Below are 17,401 nucleotides of genomic sequence, written 5' to 3'. Positions count from 1 at the left end.
AGGTGTGGAGGCAAGAAGGAAAGAAAGAACAGGTGGTTTGAGAGGTCGTGATGTGCTCCTCGGCTCCTTCTTCAAAAATGAAGGCTTCACTCCCCACCAGCCACTCAAAGTACAGCCCCTGGGGACTGATTAGGGCCCCACCCCTGCCCCAGATGGCCACATCAATGACTGTTGGACACACTGGCATACACACCTGCTCCCACCTCTTGTCCCAATTCCACTGCACTCTCAAGGCCACCCCAGCTCTCTGTGGGGCCAAATGAGTTAGTGTAGTTGGGTCCTCTGCCCTGGCCTGTGTCCTGACCCACTTTACTCAGCTGCTGACCCAGCTCCTCCTAAACTAATCTGCACCTCAAGTTAGCCTGGGAGAAACTTCCTGCTTCCTGGAGCTCAAACTGCAGTACATCGCAAGTCATTGGCAGTGTTTAGCAAACATTTTTAAACAGTAGAGAACAAAATAGCTCAGTCTTCAGACTTCTGGATAGGACCAGGATAAATTAGCAGAAACTGATTGACCCTCAGCTGAGAAATAAAGGTTCAAACACCATTTGGTACCTCACTTTTCTTTTCTTTTTTTTTTTTTTTGAAAATTTTTTTTTTAATTTTTAAAATTTCACATTTTTATTTAAATTCCAGTTAGTTAATGTGCAGTGTAATATTCGTTTCAGGTGTAGAATTTAGTGATTCATTCCTTACATACACTATCCAGTGCTCATCACAAGTGCCCCCCTTTTTTTTTCCTTTCTTTTTTTTTAAATTTTTTTAATTTATTTTCAGCGTAACAGTATTCACTGTTTTTGTACCACACCCAGTGCTCCATGCAATCCATGCCCTCTCCAATACCCATCATCTGGTTCCCCCAACTTCCCACCCCCAACCCCTTCAAAACCCTCAGGTTGTTTTTCAGAGTCCATAGTCTCTCATGGTTCACCTCTCCTTCCAATTTCCCTCAACTCCCTTCTCCTCTCTAACTCCCCTTGTCCTCCATGCTATTTGTTATGCTCCACAAATAAGTGAACCTCATTTTTCTGATGCCTCAACCCAACCTTTATTTTTTTTTTTTCCATCCTATAATGCAGACACTCAGTTTTGGGAGTTCAAGTCACCAAGAATGTACAAAACCAGTGCCTGTGCCAAAGGAGGTTAGGAAGTCTGAGATCCAGGCCAGGGAGCTGAGGCCCAGAGAGGTGAGGTCTTGTCCCGGGCCACCCACATGGGAGAGCCACAATTATGGCCAGTCTGTCTGAATCCCAGAATTCTTTCTACTCCCCTGTCTCAATGCACAGTGCATTTTTGAAAATTATAAAGTTGTTGTGGCAGACTGAATAATCTCCCCAGCAAAATGTCCGTGTCCTATCCCTGGAAACTGAATGTCACCTTTTTTTTTTTGACAAAAGAGACTATAGATGCGGTTAAATTAAGGCCCTATGGGAAGGAGGCAGGAGAGTCAAATGTAGCAGAGCCTCTGTGAAGTTGAAAACAGACACAGGAGTGATGTAAGCTGGAGCCAAGGAATACTGGCTGCTTCTAGAAAAAGCTGGAAGGGGCAAGATTGGCCCCTCTTGTTATCAGGAATAAAAAGCTGTGTCTGTGGCCTGGGTCTAAACTCCCTACTGTCACTCTCTGGGCTCAAGTAAGCATCCATGGAAGGGGTTTCTAAGGGAAGTGGGGTTGTGTGTGCCTCAAACTCACAGCTTCCAGAAGACAAGGAGCCAGAATGGGGAACAGACATGGCTTAGGAGGTGTAGGGGAGTAGAGGGGCAGAGGACCAGAAGAGGACACTGACTAGACCAGTGACACAAGGCAATGCAAAAGGGAATGTCAGAGGGAGGCCCACACGAGGCATTTGCTGGGCTTTCCCCATGGGCCCAGTTGCTGTGCATAGTATCCTGCCCAGGCCCATGTCCTTCCTGCCCCCACCAAGGGGGCTCCTGAGATCAGGGAGCAAGTGGTACCAGACCCCATGGGAGAAGGAATGCGTTTAGGTCAGCTGCAGCAGGAGCAATTTTCAATCAATGAGGCGGAAAGAAGCCCCACACACTTCCTGAGTGCCTGCCCCAGGAGGCATCTCTCTGCCTGGATTTAAGTCCCCAAAGTCAAAATGTCAATACACAAATACAGAGTGAAGCAGAGCTGGCTGGTTGGAAGTCTGGGGAATAGGCACTTGCAGGTTTTGAGTTATCTTGTTTTTTGTTTCTTACCAATATATGCTTTGGTACCAATCCTAGGTATATCTGTTCATGGATTTACCAAGTATATACACGCATGCCCACCACATGGTCTAGGAGCTGGGAGCACTCAAATGAGCAAAACATGCAAACCCCTTGCCCTGGGCAGTGACAGGTATGGGTTGGGGTCAAATCTGGGTCAGCTCTGTCCCAAGGGCTGTGCTCTTTCCACCTCCCTGCCCTGCCTCCCTCCAGGCTGGGCCAGAGAGGGTAGGACCCAAGAGGCAGATTTTGTAAGAAGATCGCAGCCCAAATACAAAAGTTTTTCTACCAAGAAGAGGGAGGGGAAGAGGAAGCCAGGCTCTGACCTAGATCCTGATATCTAGGGTACAAACCACCCCCTTTCAAGGGAAATGCTTTGTCATCCCAAGTTCAGGCAGAGAAAGCAGAGGTGACCAATGACTGAGGTGGGTAGCCAGCAAGCCTCAGCCCCCACCCTGGTGGTCCGTCTTCCTTAGCCAGGTGTGTGAAAACATCTCACCTGGACAGTGAAGAAGCTTCTGCCAGCTCCAGGGCAGTGGCTGGCTGTACCCCTCCCAGAGCATTTGGCCCCGCCATGCTCCGTCCCACTTCCTGTCTGTGGCCGGGGAAAGTGAAGCCAGGTCTGCTGTGTAATCTGAAGACTGGCCACACCCTTCATCCTAAAGTCCCTTCTGGAAGGAAGCACAGGTCCTGGGACTTCAAGCCTCGGAGGCCAAAGGACAAGCTGAGCTCCCAAAGGGGACATGGGAGCCTCAGGGTGATCCCATTCCCCAACACAACAGCCAGCACAGCCAGATTTGCATTCCACACTGGGAGAAACTGAGGCCCTAAGAAAAGGAAGTCCAAGGTGAGCCAGCATGGAGCTGAGCCTAAAAGCTATGCCGTTGGCCCTGGAATGAGGAAAAGGAAATCAGGATGCTAGAAAACGATCTTCTCAGGTGGGCCCCGGGAAACTGTCTCCCTAGCCAGCCATGTGCAGACACTGGGCCCCCAGCCCAATCCAGTTATGGACTAATCGTCCCCAGGATACTGCAATTTAGGAAAGTGAGGAGGGGTTTCCCTCCTGAGTCCTAGGGAAAACACACACACACACACACACACACACACACACACACACACACACACACACATGCAGGATGCACATAATAATAATGGCCCTGGCCCAGATGTTGAAGGCAAAATACCTTCCTCTTAAAACAAAAGATGTTTTTTTTTTTTTTCTTGAAGATTTTATTTATTTATTTGACATACGGAAATCACAAGTAGGCAGAGAGGCAGGCAGAGAGAGAGGAAGGGAAGCAGGCTCCCCGATGAGCAGAGAGCCCGATGCGGGGCTCGATCCCAGGACCCTGGGATCATGACCTGGGCCGAAGGCAGAGGCTTAACCCACTGAGCCACCCAGGCGCCCCAACAAAAGATGTTCTAAGAAACATAGAAAGAATCAAAGACAGACCAACTAATGCACATCTGACAGACCTAGGAGCAGCCAGAACCCACTGGAGAAACATTGCAGGAAAGATGTTGCTTCTGAGCACGCCCCCAGCATCCCAAAAAGGAGGTCTCTCTATGTGCCGGGCTAGGTTCAAGGTTGAACATTTTGAGGCCAGTGGCCACACTGCCCAGTGGCCAATCCAGGCCAGCATAAGACTCAGGACCAAGAAGGAATTTGCCACCCACCTGCTAATCCCAGGCCCCAAGCCTGAAGGCCACTTGATTTCATGCAGGCTCTTGGGTATAAGGAGGTGCAGCAGGCCAGGGATGGGTCCCTGGGTCTGTTTTAAATAGTGCTGCAGGGGGTCCTGATGTAGACATCTGGAAATGAGTGACCTCCCACCAAAACCATCTGTGAGCGTAAGTAAATCCCTAGGCTACAGAGAGTTCCATCCTGATGTGAACATGTCCTGTGGACATCCCATTTGGCACAACTCCCTTCTTACACATGAGAAACTAGTCACTGTGGAGTTCATCCTGGGAGGCTAGGAGCCCATGCCTCAGAGGGGTCTTAAGGACAAGGGCCTGGGATACCTGGCCATGTCACATCCCAGCAGCTGGAAGAAAGAAAAAATAGCAAAAGCAGTTCTCCCTCCCCTTACCCTGGGAAGTCAACTCCTCAGGGACTAATGATCCAGAAGATATAATAAGTGATAAAATCCCACTCAAGGTCCTAGGCACGAGTCTGATACCACCTTGTCCTCCTGGTCCATGGGCCCAAGCAGGACACTGGGTTCATTCATAAAGTCCCTGGAGTCCCAAGAGCATCCCATCAGTGGACCTAGAGCAGGGAAAGGCTCAGGCACCAGAGAGACTCCTCTAATAAGGGGACTATGAGACAGCTTCAGACAGCCGATTATCAGGAAATCCAATGTCCTAAACCACCCACTTCTTAATCCAGTTGGGCTTTTTTGTTAACTGAGATGCGATGTTCTTAAGCTCCCTTCAGTTTGGCCAGCTTTTGAGAACCTGACCTAGGGCTGTGGCCTGGTGACAGCTCGAGGTCACCTAGGCCCAGCTCAGGGGTCCAGCCTGTGAGGTGCCCTCCCCCAGCACTGACTCTTCTGTCCTGGTCCCCCAGCCACTCTCTGCTCTGGGGCATCCACTTCATGTAAATGGGACCCCACTCTTTCCTGCTCAATTGGCCCCTTCTGGGCACAGTCCCTGTATCAGCCAGCACCTCCGTGTGTCCACTGCCATCCCTTCAGCTCACTGTCCCAACCCCTCCCATCAGGGGCAGCCTCCCTCCAGGACACACGCTTGACCCCATGCTAGATGCCTCAGCTGTTTGGTGCTGCTGTAACAGGAGCAGAGCTGAGGAGAACAGCTTCTCAGATTGAGAATGGGCCATAGAGACTCAGACATACGGAGGACCCTGCATCCTTCACCATCACAGTTTCCTGAAGGATCATGCCTGACGCCCAGCCATAGCAGAACCCACCATATAGAGTTAACTGCCAAAGAGTTCAGGGAGACACCATCACCCACGCCTGCCACCAGCACACTGGTGCCAAGCACAGCCCACATTCCTCATCCAAAATGAGGTGCTTCAGGCCAGCTCCATGGTGATCAGCTCACTGGTGAAGTGGGGCAGCCCCGACCACACAGAGAGCACCATATCCCAGCCTTCGGGAGGCTGAGATGGACACAGGGAGAGTTCCAGCATGTGTCTCTGACCCAATCTGTGAGGGGACCACCCAGTGCAGGATGTGGGATGTCCCCTGCCCTGCCCCTCCCACACTCATCAGCACCCTAGGAGCTTCCCACACCAAAGCCTCTGTAGGAGGAGGCCTCTGTGAGCACAGAGCCTCCCTGTGAAGAAGAGGGGTGTTCATTTTGAGGAAAACAAACCCACCCAGAGAAGAAACAAGAGAGCAAAGGGCCGTTCTCAGCACTCTGAGGCTCAGGGCCTTGTTCTGAGCAGCTCTGGGACTCATGGAACAAATGCTCATTCCCCTTCCTTCGAGTGTCAAAGGCAATCACCACACCCGTTTCCATCCAGGGGGGTAAACCTGGCATAGGCCGGCATGGGGACGATAACCTGGACCCTGCCTCACTCACCGAGGCAGGTCTCCCTCACCCTCAGCCTGCTCCTCCATGAGACAGGAGGAATAGCCACTCCTGGACTCCCTGATGGCCGTGACGCTCAGTCATGATCAAAACCTAGTCAAGGGGCACCTGGGTGGCTCAGTGGGTTAAGCCGCTGCCTTCGGCTCAGGTCATGATCTCAGGGTCCTGGGATCAAGTCCCACATCGGGCTCTCTGCTCAGCAGGGAGCCTGCTTCCCTCTCTCTCTCTCTGCCTGCCTCTCTGCCTACTTGTGATCTATCTCTGTCAAATGAATAAATAAAATCTTTAAAAAAAAACCTAGTCAAAACCCCCTCTGGGCCCCCTTCCATGAGGCCTCAACTTCAGCCTATAAAACCGCCGCTTTCAACACAAACAATTTCCTCCACCCACCCACACACTCACTAAGGGATATGAACTACTCTAATATGGCTTCTGGCAGCCTCATGCCACATCCCTGGGACACCCGGAGCCCCTTCAAGGGCCTGCCAAAGAAGGCTAAGGCTGCCCAAAGAATTTGTCGTTTGCTTCAGCCAACACCTGACTATAGACCCCTGAAGCCCAAATAAAACAGTTCCCCTAGAAAACATACAATTGTGAGTCCTTCCTCTGCCTGTCCTTCTGTTGAGATATCTTTCCTTCCACTCCAGAGTATCTTTCTGAAGGACTCAGGGGCCAGTACTTTGAAATGTCAAGGACAGGACCCCTTGTCCTAGTCTCACTGGGAGGGTAGTAGCCCAGATAGGAGATGCCAGTCAGCAGGCACAGGATCAAAACTGACCAACCCTCTCACTGGCTTTCTGGAATATTCCACTTGCCTGATTCTGCTCAAGTCCCCAGTCCCTCCTTCTTCCTCTGAAAGCCCACACACCTCTGCTTCCACCAGAAGGGAGCTCAGCTCTTCTCCTACAGCAGTGAGTACAGAATAATATCTGTCTTCGCCCAGTGTCCAGCCATGCCTCTGACACTGTCTCAGATGTGATAGACCATTCCATAGAAGCTGTGTGCTGATGCCCAGAAGGAATGCATGCATGTACCCTAGAGAAACCTCAAAGATACATGCAGATCAGGGTGATAACGCATCTTTCCTGGGTGCCAGCTGTGTGCTGGGCACTTTTGTGTATGGAATATGAAAATCTCCATGTCCCTGGTCTACTAAGAGGATGATATGGAAACGTAATCCAAGTCCACGTGACTCCAGAAACCCCGCTCCTCCAGAACCCAGTGCCAACATGTAAAGAAGCCACCAGTGTCAGGTGTGCCATCTCAGGGACTGAAACATTTTGCACCAACAAAATCCCATGCTCTGCTCTGGTGGAAGAATGTAATGGTGGAATTTCAAGGTTTTTAAATATAAGCCCCAGGGCAACAGCAGAGCCTGTAAGTGGGAGTGAGAGGGAGGGCAGAGGAAAAAGGAAGGGAAAGCAGGGGGAAGGGAAGGCAGAGGGTGGTGGGAGGAAGGGAAAAGGTTGGGGGAGGCAAGGATGAAATTTTCAAGTGGTTTTGCTGCCCTCTTCCTTCCTCAGCCCCTCCACATCCTCTCCCAAAAGGAAACTGAAAGGGTCCATAGACAAAAGGACGAGACTGATACAAAGCGAAGGTCAAGCAAAGCTTTATTTCGCGTCAAGCATCGAGAATCAAACTGACCGGCCAGGGCCATCTCTTGCAAAGAGGCAACCCCTCCCAGTCTCATAGACTAACTTTTATAGAGGAAAGGCCATGTGGTTGAGCCTGGCTACACACAGGTGGCCAATTGAATTACAATTCACCCCATGATAGTCATTTAATTCAGCCTATGACCTTGGCTGGAATCGGCACCTTTGTCTGCCGCCTGATAGGCGGGGCTCATACTCCTTGGCGGGTAATACGTGCGCTTTCCCTTGACTGGACGTTTCCACCTGGCCTGGCTCATCCTTGGCAGGTAGGGAGGTAATACGTGCTCTTTTACTGATTGGACGTTTCCACCTGGCCAGACACATCCCCCTTGTACGTGGGCTCCGTTATCAGGGGCTGGTCAGTCAAATTTCACCAGTTCTGTTTCTAAGTGCCTTTCTCTTGGGGGGAAGGGGCAGGTTCAATCTACGTTTACTGCATAAACAACAAAATGGGTCGCTCTGGCTAAGTAGGCCCTTACAGAAACCATGGGGTGGGGACAGCCCTGGAAACTGGTTCCCACTCTAACTTCAAGAGGAAATGCCTTTCTGAGCAGAGAGCCTCTATACCAAGCTTTTGTCTGCAGGGAGTTTTTCTGTGAATTTATGAGACGCTGAAGAAATGCTGACAGAGCAGTTTTGCCCACCCCAGCAGGCTGCCAAGCACACCTCATTAAGACCAGCCTCCTGCAGGCGACAGGGTAGAACAGGCAAGGGTGTCTGAGGGGGGTGACAAGGGACAGGCAGAGCATCTGAACACAGCTCTGGCTGTCATGGGGGGAGTACTCACGGAGCTCGACTCCCAGAAGGAGAACAAAGGTTCACAGGGCTCAGCCCACTCAGGTCACACCAGACTCTCAGGACATGGGAAGCCAGAGGACAGACAGACAAAGGAGCATTGAGAAGAAGCCACAGGTCCACAGAGCACCAGGTTTCTGGCAGCTAGTTCTGAGACTCTCCCCTACCTCCCTCATGCTCCTTATTCACTTTACCCCAAAGCAAGATGAGAGATTCCACATGTAAGATAGGATGCTTTTCACCTTGAGATCCCGCCTTCTTAAAATTCTTCCTGATTCACAAAGTAATCACATTTTCTCAATCACCCAACTTCCACATATTTTAGTGTTTTCTTAAAAATAAATAGTAATTTGGGAAACCCGGTTGGCTCAGTCAGTTAAGTATCTAACTCAGTTTCCACCTGGGTCATGATCTCAAGGTCCTTGGATCCAGCCCCACAACAGTTTCCATGCTCAACGTGGAGTCTACTCAAGATTCTCTCTCTTGGGGCACCTGGGGTGGCTCAGTGGATTAAAGCTTCTGCCTTCGGCTCAGGTCATGATCCCAGGGTCCTGGGATCAAGGCCCGCATGGGGCTCTCTGCTCAGCAGGGAGCCTGCTTCCTCCTCTCTCTCTCTGCCTGCCTTTCTGCCTACTTGTGATTTCTAGCTGTCAAATAAATAAATAAAATATTTTTTTTAAAAAAAAGATTCTCTCTCTTCCTTTTTCCCTCCCCCCACTCTCTTGCTCTCTTCTTCTCTTTCTCTCTAAAACACATAAATAAAATCTTAAAAAATAATAGAATAATAAGTGACTAGTAATCTGTGTAGTCATGAGTGCTCAGTATGTAGCAGGCCTGAGCAAAGCACTTGGCTACCTGGCCACAGTCACCCATTCCTGCTATCCTCATCAAAACAACCTTCTGGAGTAAGTGTCACAGAGGAGGGATCCCAGGATGAGGGACATGAGCCACTTGTCAGAGTCACAGAGCAAATGGGGCAGAAGTCATGGACTCCTGGGGCCCATGTTCAACTGCTCTTATACAGCCAAGTTCCTAACTTAGAATATTTTTCACATTTGCTCTCTTGTGTGATTCTTAAAAAACCTGGTGAAGTAAGCAAACAAGAATTTCCCAATTTAACAGATAAGAAAAATTGAGACCCACAAAGGGCTTTGCAGGGAGCTGCAGAGCCAGGTAGAGGCAAAACGAGCTGCAGAGCCAGGTAGAGGCAAAACGAGCTAGAGTATTCCATGACTTGACCTATATGTCATTCAACCTCACCAGGTAAACTTCGCTATGGAAACAATTTCTTGGAAAAAAAAAAAAAAAGAGTGGTGGTAATGTGATGCTGTGACTGGATAGCCTGTGATAAGAGAGACATCATTTAGATAGAGGGAGGGGTCAGGTGGCTGAGAGGCTGGACTTGGAGAAGGGCAGGATGCTGCCTGGAGGTGGTGGGAAGCCCCGCAGAGTGGAAGGAGAGACCAGGAGGCAGCCAGCAAAGTGGCCTGGATACAAAGTGGCCAGATACATCGTTGACCCAGAAGCCTTTCCATCCTGCCAGTAGGAAGAAGACGGGAGAGAGGAGAGCCTCAGTGCTAGACATGGCTGCATCTTCATGCACTAGCCCTAACTCACACACACACCAGAGGAGGTGTAGTGAACCCTGCATCTCTCCTAAGGACCTGGAGCCTAACTTATGATTTCCCCAATACCAGGCAGCTTTATGACAAGCCTGATTTCCTCTAGCCATCAGTGACCCATTCTTTGAATACTTTGCCACAGTTCAGTGACTGGTTCATCCTGTCTGTGCATGTGTGTGTGCCTATGTGTGCGTGTGCCTGTGCTCCTGTACTGTGGCTGTGGGTAAGGGATGGAGCCAGGAGAGCTGCTCAGCACAGCCACCCTGTTTGGCATCTCACTGCCTTCTGCTAGGAGAATGATCACCATGGCTGGATTTTGCCCACAGATTTGAATACCAATGAATATTTCCAGCAAAAGTCATGTAAATTGATTTGTAGAAAAGGCAGGAGATGAGAAAAATGGGAGGCAGTAGATTGAATTCAATACGAAATAATCTAATATGTCCAATTGCATTTTCTTTTCCTACCTTTGACATCTGCAAGCAAATCATTGGCACTTTAAGTTTGCACATATATCTCAATGCAAAATGGTCAAGCGGTAATAAATAAATGCATTATCCAGATAAATGGCTGCAGGTCAGGGTGAAACTGCGAAGAATAGTCTGTGCTCCTGCAGTGATTTACAAGCAGGAAATTCACTTATTCTCCCCTGACCCTTTGGCTATTGTCAGCTCTCAAAATTCTAGAAATAGGAAGGGTGGGTCAGTGGAAGCAAGGATGATAGGAGGAGGAAGAACTGGAGGGCACCAGGCCTTTGGAATAAGAGAAGACCATTTACCAGGCAATAATAATGTCTTGGCGTCCAGAGCCCCTAAGCTGCCCAAAGCCCCAGCCTGATCTCTGCTTCTACACTTTAAAATATCCATTCAATCCAAACATCAAACATACTAGTCCCCAGGCTGAAATTGCACCAACAAAGCATCTCACCCCAGAGCCTTCCTTAATCTTTCTCCTTCTATTCTCTAGGGCCACATTATCCTTCATGGAGAGTGTTAGGACAACCTGCCAAATATTCACCCTTTCATCTCTCCCCTGTAATCCATCCTGCCCAGAACTGTCAAAGACATGATCCTAAAATGTAAATCTTGCCATGGCACTATATTCTTAGTTCCTCAGGGCTTTTCCTTTTCCACCTTTCACTTGATTCCAAAAACCTTAAATATAAACATTCCTTTTTTCTTAAGGAATCAATCCCATTTATAACTGTACCAAAAAATGTAAGATACCTAGGAATAAACCTAACCAAAGAGGTAAAGGATCTGTATTCTGAAAACTAGAGAACACTTATGAAAGAAATTGGGGAAGACCCAAAGAAATGGAGAAACATTGCATGCTCATGGGTTGGAAGAACAAATATTGTTCAAATATCTATGCTGCCCAGAGCAATCTACACATTCAATACAATCCCTATCTAAATGCCATCAACATTTTTCACAAAGCTAAAACAAATAATCCTGTTATTTGTATGGAACCAGAAAAGGCCCCGAATAGCCAAAGGATTGTTGAAAAAGAAAACCAAAGGTGGTGGCATCACAATTCTGTACTTCAAGCTCTATTACAAAGCTGTGATAATCAAGACAGTATGGTACTGACATAAAAACAGACCCATAGATCAATGGAACACATTAAAGAACCCAGAAAAACACACTCAACTACAGTCAACTAATCTTCAATAAGGCAGAAAAGGTTATCCGTTGGAAAAAAAGACAGTCTCTTCAGCAAATGGTGTTGGGAGAATTAAACAGCAACGTGTGGAAGAATGAAACTGGACAATTTCCTTACACCATACACAAAAATAAACTCAAAATGGATGTAAGACCTAAATGTGAGATAAGAATACCTCAAAATTCTAGAGGAGAACATGGGAAACAACCTGTTCAAACTTGGCTGCAGCAACTTTTCCTAGACACATCACCAAAACCAAAGGAAACAAAAGCAAAAATGAACTACTGGACTTCATCAATATAAAAAGATTGTTGCACAGCAAAGGAAACAGTCGCCATACCAAAAGATAATCTACAGAATGGGAGAAGATATTTGCAAATGTCTTATCAGATAAAGAGCTAGTATCCAATATCTGTAAAGAACTTACCAAACTCAAACCTCCCCCCCAAAACACACACACACACACACACACACACACACAAATAATCCAGTCAAGAAATGGACAGAGGACATGAACAGACATTTCCCCAAATAAGACATCCAAATGGCCAACAGACACATGAAAAAATGCTCACATTTCTTGGCATCAAGGAAATACAAATCAAAACCACAATAAGATACCACCTCACACCAGTCAGAATGGTTAAAATTAACAACTCAGGAAAATATGTGGAGAGGATGTGGAGAAAGGGGAACCCTCTTACACTGTTGGTGGGAATGCAAGCTGGTATAGCCACTCTGGAAAACAGTATGGAGGTTCCTCAAAAAGTTGAAAATACAGCTACTCTATGACCCAGTAACTGTACAACTAGGTATTTACCCCAGAGATATAAATGTAATCAGGTGAAGGGACGCCTGCTCCCCACTATTTATAGCAGCAGTGTCCACAATAGCCAAATTGTGGAAAGAGCCAAGATGTCTCAATAGATGGATAGATAAAGAATATTGCACTACTAGGTTTTTACCCCAAAGATACAAATGTAGTGATCTGAAGGGACACCTGCACCCCCAATGTTTATAGTAGCAATGTCCACAATAACTAAACTATGGAAAGACCCCAAATGTTCATCAACAGAAGAATGGATAAAGAAGATATGGTGTATATATGGTATATATGTATACACACACACACACACACACACACACACACACACACACAGGAATATTATGCAGCCATCAAAAAATGAAATTCCATTTGTAACAACATGGATGGAACTAGAGGGTATTATGCCAAGCAAAATAAGTCAATCAGAGAAAGACAATTATCATATGATTTCACTCATAAGTGGAAATTAAGAAACAAAACAGAGGATCATAGGGGAAGGGAGGGAAAAATAAAATAAGATGAGATCACAGAGGGAGACAAACCATAAGAGACTCTTAAGTATAGGAAACAAACTGAGGGTTACTGGAAAGAAAGGAGATGGAGGGAGGGGGTAACTGGGTGATTAGCATTAAGGTGGGTACATGATGTGATGAGCACTGGCTGTTATATGCAATGGATGAATCACAGAACTCCACCTCTGAAACTAATGATACACTATATGTTAATTAATAATACACTACATGTTAATTAATTGAATTCACACACATGCCAACCTGTAAGAAGGTCATGAGTTCTTTAAAAATAAGAGCTGCACTGAATTCATCTGTTAGTTCTCCAGCACCTAGTACAGTGCCTGAACCAGGCATTTGGTGGATGCCATATCTGGAAGGATGGATGGATGGATGGATGGATGGATGGATGGATGGATGAATAATGGGTGGATAAATGGGTAGGTAAATGGGTGTATAAGTGAATGGATGGCTGGGTAGATAGATGGATGGATAATTAGACAGATAGGTGGTGGGTGGGTGGACCGGTTATGCCAGTTGATGGGTAGATGGCAATGGGAGCACATTTGAGTGGACTGGTGGGAAAGTGAGTAAGTGGTAAGTGTGAAAGAAGAAACATCCACTAGGGATTTGAGGACTAACTCCTCTGTGACCCTGAAGAGGCTGTCTGTAGTCTAAGTAGTAGGGCTGATTATAAAATACCATGAATCTTCTGGGAAAACAAATCCTCCTATGTCTAAGTACCATGACCAACCATGGCTTAGCCTCCATGGAGGTGCCACAGGCCTGTGATTGCACCTTTGAGCCCCACCTTCTGGGATACTCAACATTCCAACACTTTTTGGAACCTCTCATCCAACATAGCCGCTCTTTCCTCCAGATTTTCTTCCATCTACGCATTATAAGTAAGCCCTCCATGATTTAGGTCATTGATTAAAATGAACTGTTATAACCACAAACAGAGCCTACAGCTGTGTATAGAAAATGCATCTGAATGAAATGAAGCTCATCACTCCAGCTGAGGGCACAGAGCTCCACCGTCTGTGTGTCCTAATTGCAGTGACCCTCATTCAGGCCCTATTTTGTTCACAGTGACAGAATTAGAAATGTTGTCAAATATTTTACAGAACTCACAATGACCTTTATTCAAAAGCACCAAGTCTTACAGTTTAGTATATTTGTTCAATGAAACTAAATGCCATTAAGCCATGACTTGTTTTTAATGAACCCATGCTTACTCCCAACAATGACTGTTTCTTTAAAAAAAAAAAAAAAAAAAAAAAAAAAATTTCCTCTCTGAGTCTTTCTTTTGCCAGAGAATAAATGTTGACCATTCATTGATGAACAGGGGGAGTTGGGGAAAGTGTTTAAAATCCTATGAATAATGGAACAATTTATTACACTTCCAATCATGAGCACCTACACACAGTAGCTCTTGTGTGGCCTCTACCTCTAAGTTGTTCCCAAGATGCTTCAAAGATTCTGAATGTGTATTTAGGACTTGGCACTTCTCACCTCCTAGCTCTGTAATACACATTGGCCCACCCAGCTCGGTCTGAACTTCCTCACTCTAAAGGGGAGTTTGTAAGAAGGGAAGTAACAACCTCTAGAGGTTACTGTGAAAAATAAGTGAGAAACCAATGGGACCACAAGCATGACACCACTAATGAAAATGGGCAAGTGGTTTATAATGGCAGGGTGCTTGATCACTGATCTCCAACAGCACCTTCCAGGAGTCTCATGACTATTCCTCCTTGGAGTGGCCTCTCACCCCAGCACTCCCCCTGGCCAGAAGGATGCCTCTATACAGGTCAACCACAGACACATTCAGAAAGCACCCACACAGCCATGAGCCATGTGCTCTTTTGTGTGTCCTATAGGCCCAGGCTGCAGCCAGAATTTGCTTGACTCACAGAGGAAGAAGAGTGTGTTAAAATTTACCACTCCAGAGACACACAACACATGCCCCACTTGCTCTCCCAGGGGCTAGATGGCCCACGGAGGATAAAGAGACAGAAAGACTTCAAATTAAAAGCAAATAATTGAGCATGTGCACCTAATTTCACTTCCTCCCAAATTCACCCTCCATCTCTAAAAACAAAACAAAACACTGTGAAAAAAATCTTTTAAAGAGTATAAATCCACAAGAACACTGAGAACAGGAGAAGATGTAATACCAACAAAAACTTAAAAGTATAAAGTAAATTGGAAAAAGGTAAATCACAAGCCATCAACAAGGAAAGCAAAGAATCAACCCAATTCACACTGCAGAGTTCTCAAAATGCTCAAGAACTGGCAGCACCAGGAGCTCAGAATAATAAAGAACTACAATGGGGCTAAAATAAGGGAACTAGTCCGAAGTCTGAGAAATAGATCCCTAGAATCCCCTCTTCCATGCACACAGCTTTGCATGGAAAGGATTCCATTCCCCAGCCAGCACTCCCTCTTTCCCAGAGGAAGACTGGAAGTTTACTCTCTGAAAAAGATAAAGCAGACTCTTGACCAGGGACTGCACAGTAGGGCTGTGAGTGACATTCCAGACACCAAGCTGTTAACCAGTGGCATGTATTCTCCCCTCTTTGGCCCCCAGAACCCTGCTCTCAAATGTTTCATCCTCCAGGCAGGAGATGAGAAGGGTATTCAAGCTCTAGGTAGACCTACTAGCCCCGAGGAAGGACCTAAAGATAATGACAGGAGGCTCTCCCACAAAGTACCCCCCACCACCACTACAATGGCTCTACAAGAGCCACCTACCTACCTCTTCACCAATCCCAAACAGCAAATGAGCTCTGGCTCTTAGGCCAGGGTGTAGCAGACATCTGAGGAAAGCCTCCATCATGAGAGAGAGAGAGAGAGAGAGAGAATGAGCCACTCAGAGAAAACCGACACATAAAGAGAAAGTCCAATAAAACTATCATTAATAGCCTCTAAGAAATAAGAGAAAATAGTATATCTGTTAAATGTGAAAGGATACTCTACAAAAAGAATATTCAAATTATAGCAGCAATCTCCATAATAGTCAAACTATGGAATGAACCCAGATATCCATCAAGAGATGGATGGATAAAGATGCGGTGTACACACACACACACTCGCACACACACACACAAATGGAATATTACTCAGCCATCAAAAAATGACGTCTTACTATTTGCAATGACGTGGATGGTACTAGAGGGTATATGCTAAGCAAAATAAGTCAGAGGAAGATAATTATCATATGATTTCCCTCGTGTGCAAATTAAGAAACAAAACAGAAGATCATAGGTGAAGGGAGGGAAAAATAAAGCATGAAGCCTGAAATAAAGATGAAATCATAGAGGAAGTTAAACTATAAGAGACTCTTAACTATGGGAAACAAACTGAGGTTTGCTGGAGGGGAGATGAGTCGGGGGATGGGGTAACTGGGTGATGGGCATTAAGGAAGGTACATGATGTAATGAGTGCTGGCTACTGTATAAAATGGGTGAATCACTGAACTCCATCTCTGAAACTAATGACACACTATATGTTAATTAATTGAATTTAAATATAATAAAAAAATTTTTAATTAATTTATTTTCAGAAAAACAGTATTTATTATTTTTTCACCACACCCAGTGCTCCATGCAATCCGTGCCCTCTATAGTACCCACCACCTGGTACCCCCACCTCCCACCCCCCCGACACTTCAAACCCCTCAGATTGTTTTTCAGAGTCCATAGTCTCTCATGATTCACCTCCCCTTCCAATTTACCCCAACTCCCTTCTTCTCTCTAAACCCCTTGTCCTCCATGATATTTGTTATGCTCCACAATAAGTGAAACCATATGATAATTGGCTCTCTCTGCTTGACTTATTTCACTCAGCATAATCTCTTCCAGTCCTGTCCATGTTGCTACAAAAGTTGGGTATTTGTCCTTTCTGATGGAGGCATAATACTCCATAGTGTATATGGACCACATCTTCCTTATCCATTCGTCCGTTGAAGGGCATCTTGGTTCTTTCCATAGTTTGGCTACCGTGGCCATTGCTGCTATAAACATTGGGGTACAGATGGCCCTTCTTTTCACTACATCTGTATCTTTGGGGTAAATACGCAGAAGTGCAATGGCAGGGTCATAGGGAAGTTCTATTTTTAATTTCTTGAGGAATCTCCACACTGCTCTCCAAAGAGGCTGCACCAACTTGCATTCCCACCAACAGTGGAAGAGGGTTCCCCTTTGTCCACAGCCTCTCCAACACATGTTGTTTCCTGTTCTGTTAATTTTGGCCATTCTAACTGGTGTAAGGTGATATCTCAATGCGGTTTTAATTTGAATCTCCCTGAGGGCTAGTGATGATGAACATTTTTTCATGCGTCTGATAGCCATTTGTATGTCTTCATTGGAGAAGTATCTGTTCATATCTTCTTCCCATTTTTTGATATGTTATCCTGTTTCATGTGTGTTGAGTTTGAGGAGTTCATTATAGATCCTGGATATCAACCTTTTGTCTGTACTGTCATTTGCAAGTATCTTCTCCCATTCCGTGGGTTGCCTCTTTGTTTTTTTGACTGTTTCCTTTGCTGTGCAGAAGCTTT

At 46.3% G+C, this 17,401-nt stretch overlaps 1 long non-coding RNA gene across 3 annotated transcripts in view; it reads right to left on the bottom strand.

Moving 5' to 3' along the window:
* Positions 1–17,401, bottom strand: part of LOC116596825 — a 243,962-nt gene that overhangs the window by 213,434 nt on the left and 13,127 nt on the right. For 2 of the 3 annotated variants that reach the window (XR_004288327.1, XR_004288325.1), the window contains exon 2: positions 15,599–15,670. The exons of the other annotated variant lie outside the window; for it this stretch is intronic. This is a non-coding gene — a long non-coding RNA (uncharacterized LOC116596825). The remainder of the gene's footprint in view (positions 1–15,598; positions 15,671–17,401) is intronic. 3 annotated transcript variants of the gene reach the window in all.

This window comes from Mustela erminea, chromosome 8, assembly GCF_009829155.1.
Source record: "Mustela erminea isolate mMusErm1 chromosome 8, mMusErm1.Pri, whole genome shotgun sequence".
Classification (NCBI taxonomy): Eukaryota; Metazoa; Chordata; class Mammalia; order Carnivora; family Mustelidae; genus Mustela; species Mustela erminea.
This window is presented reverse-complemented; position numbering and strand designations above follow the sequence as displayed.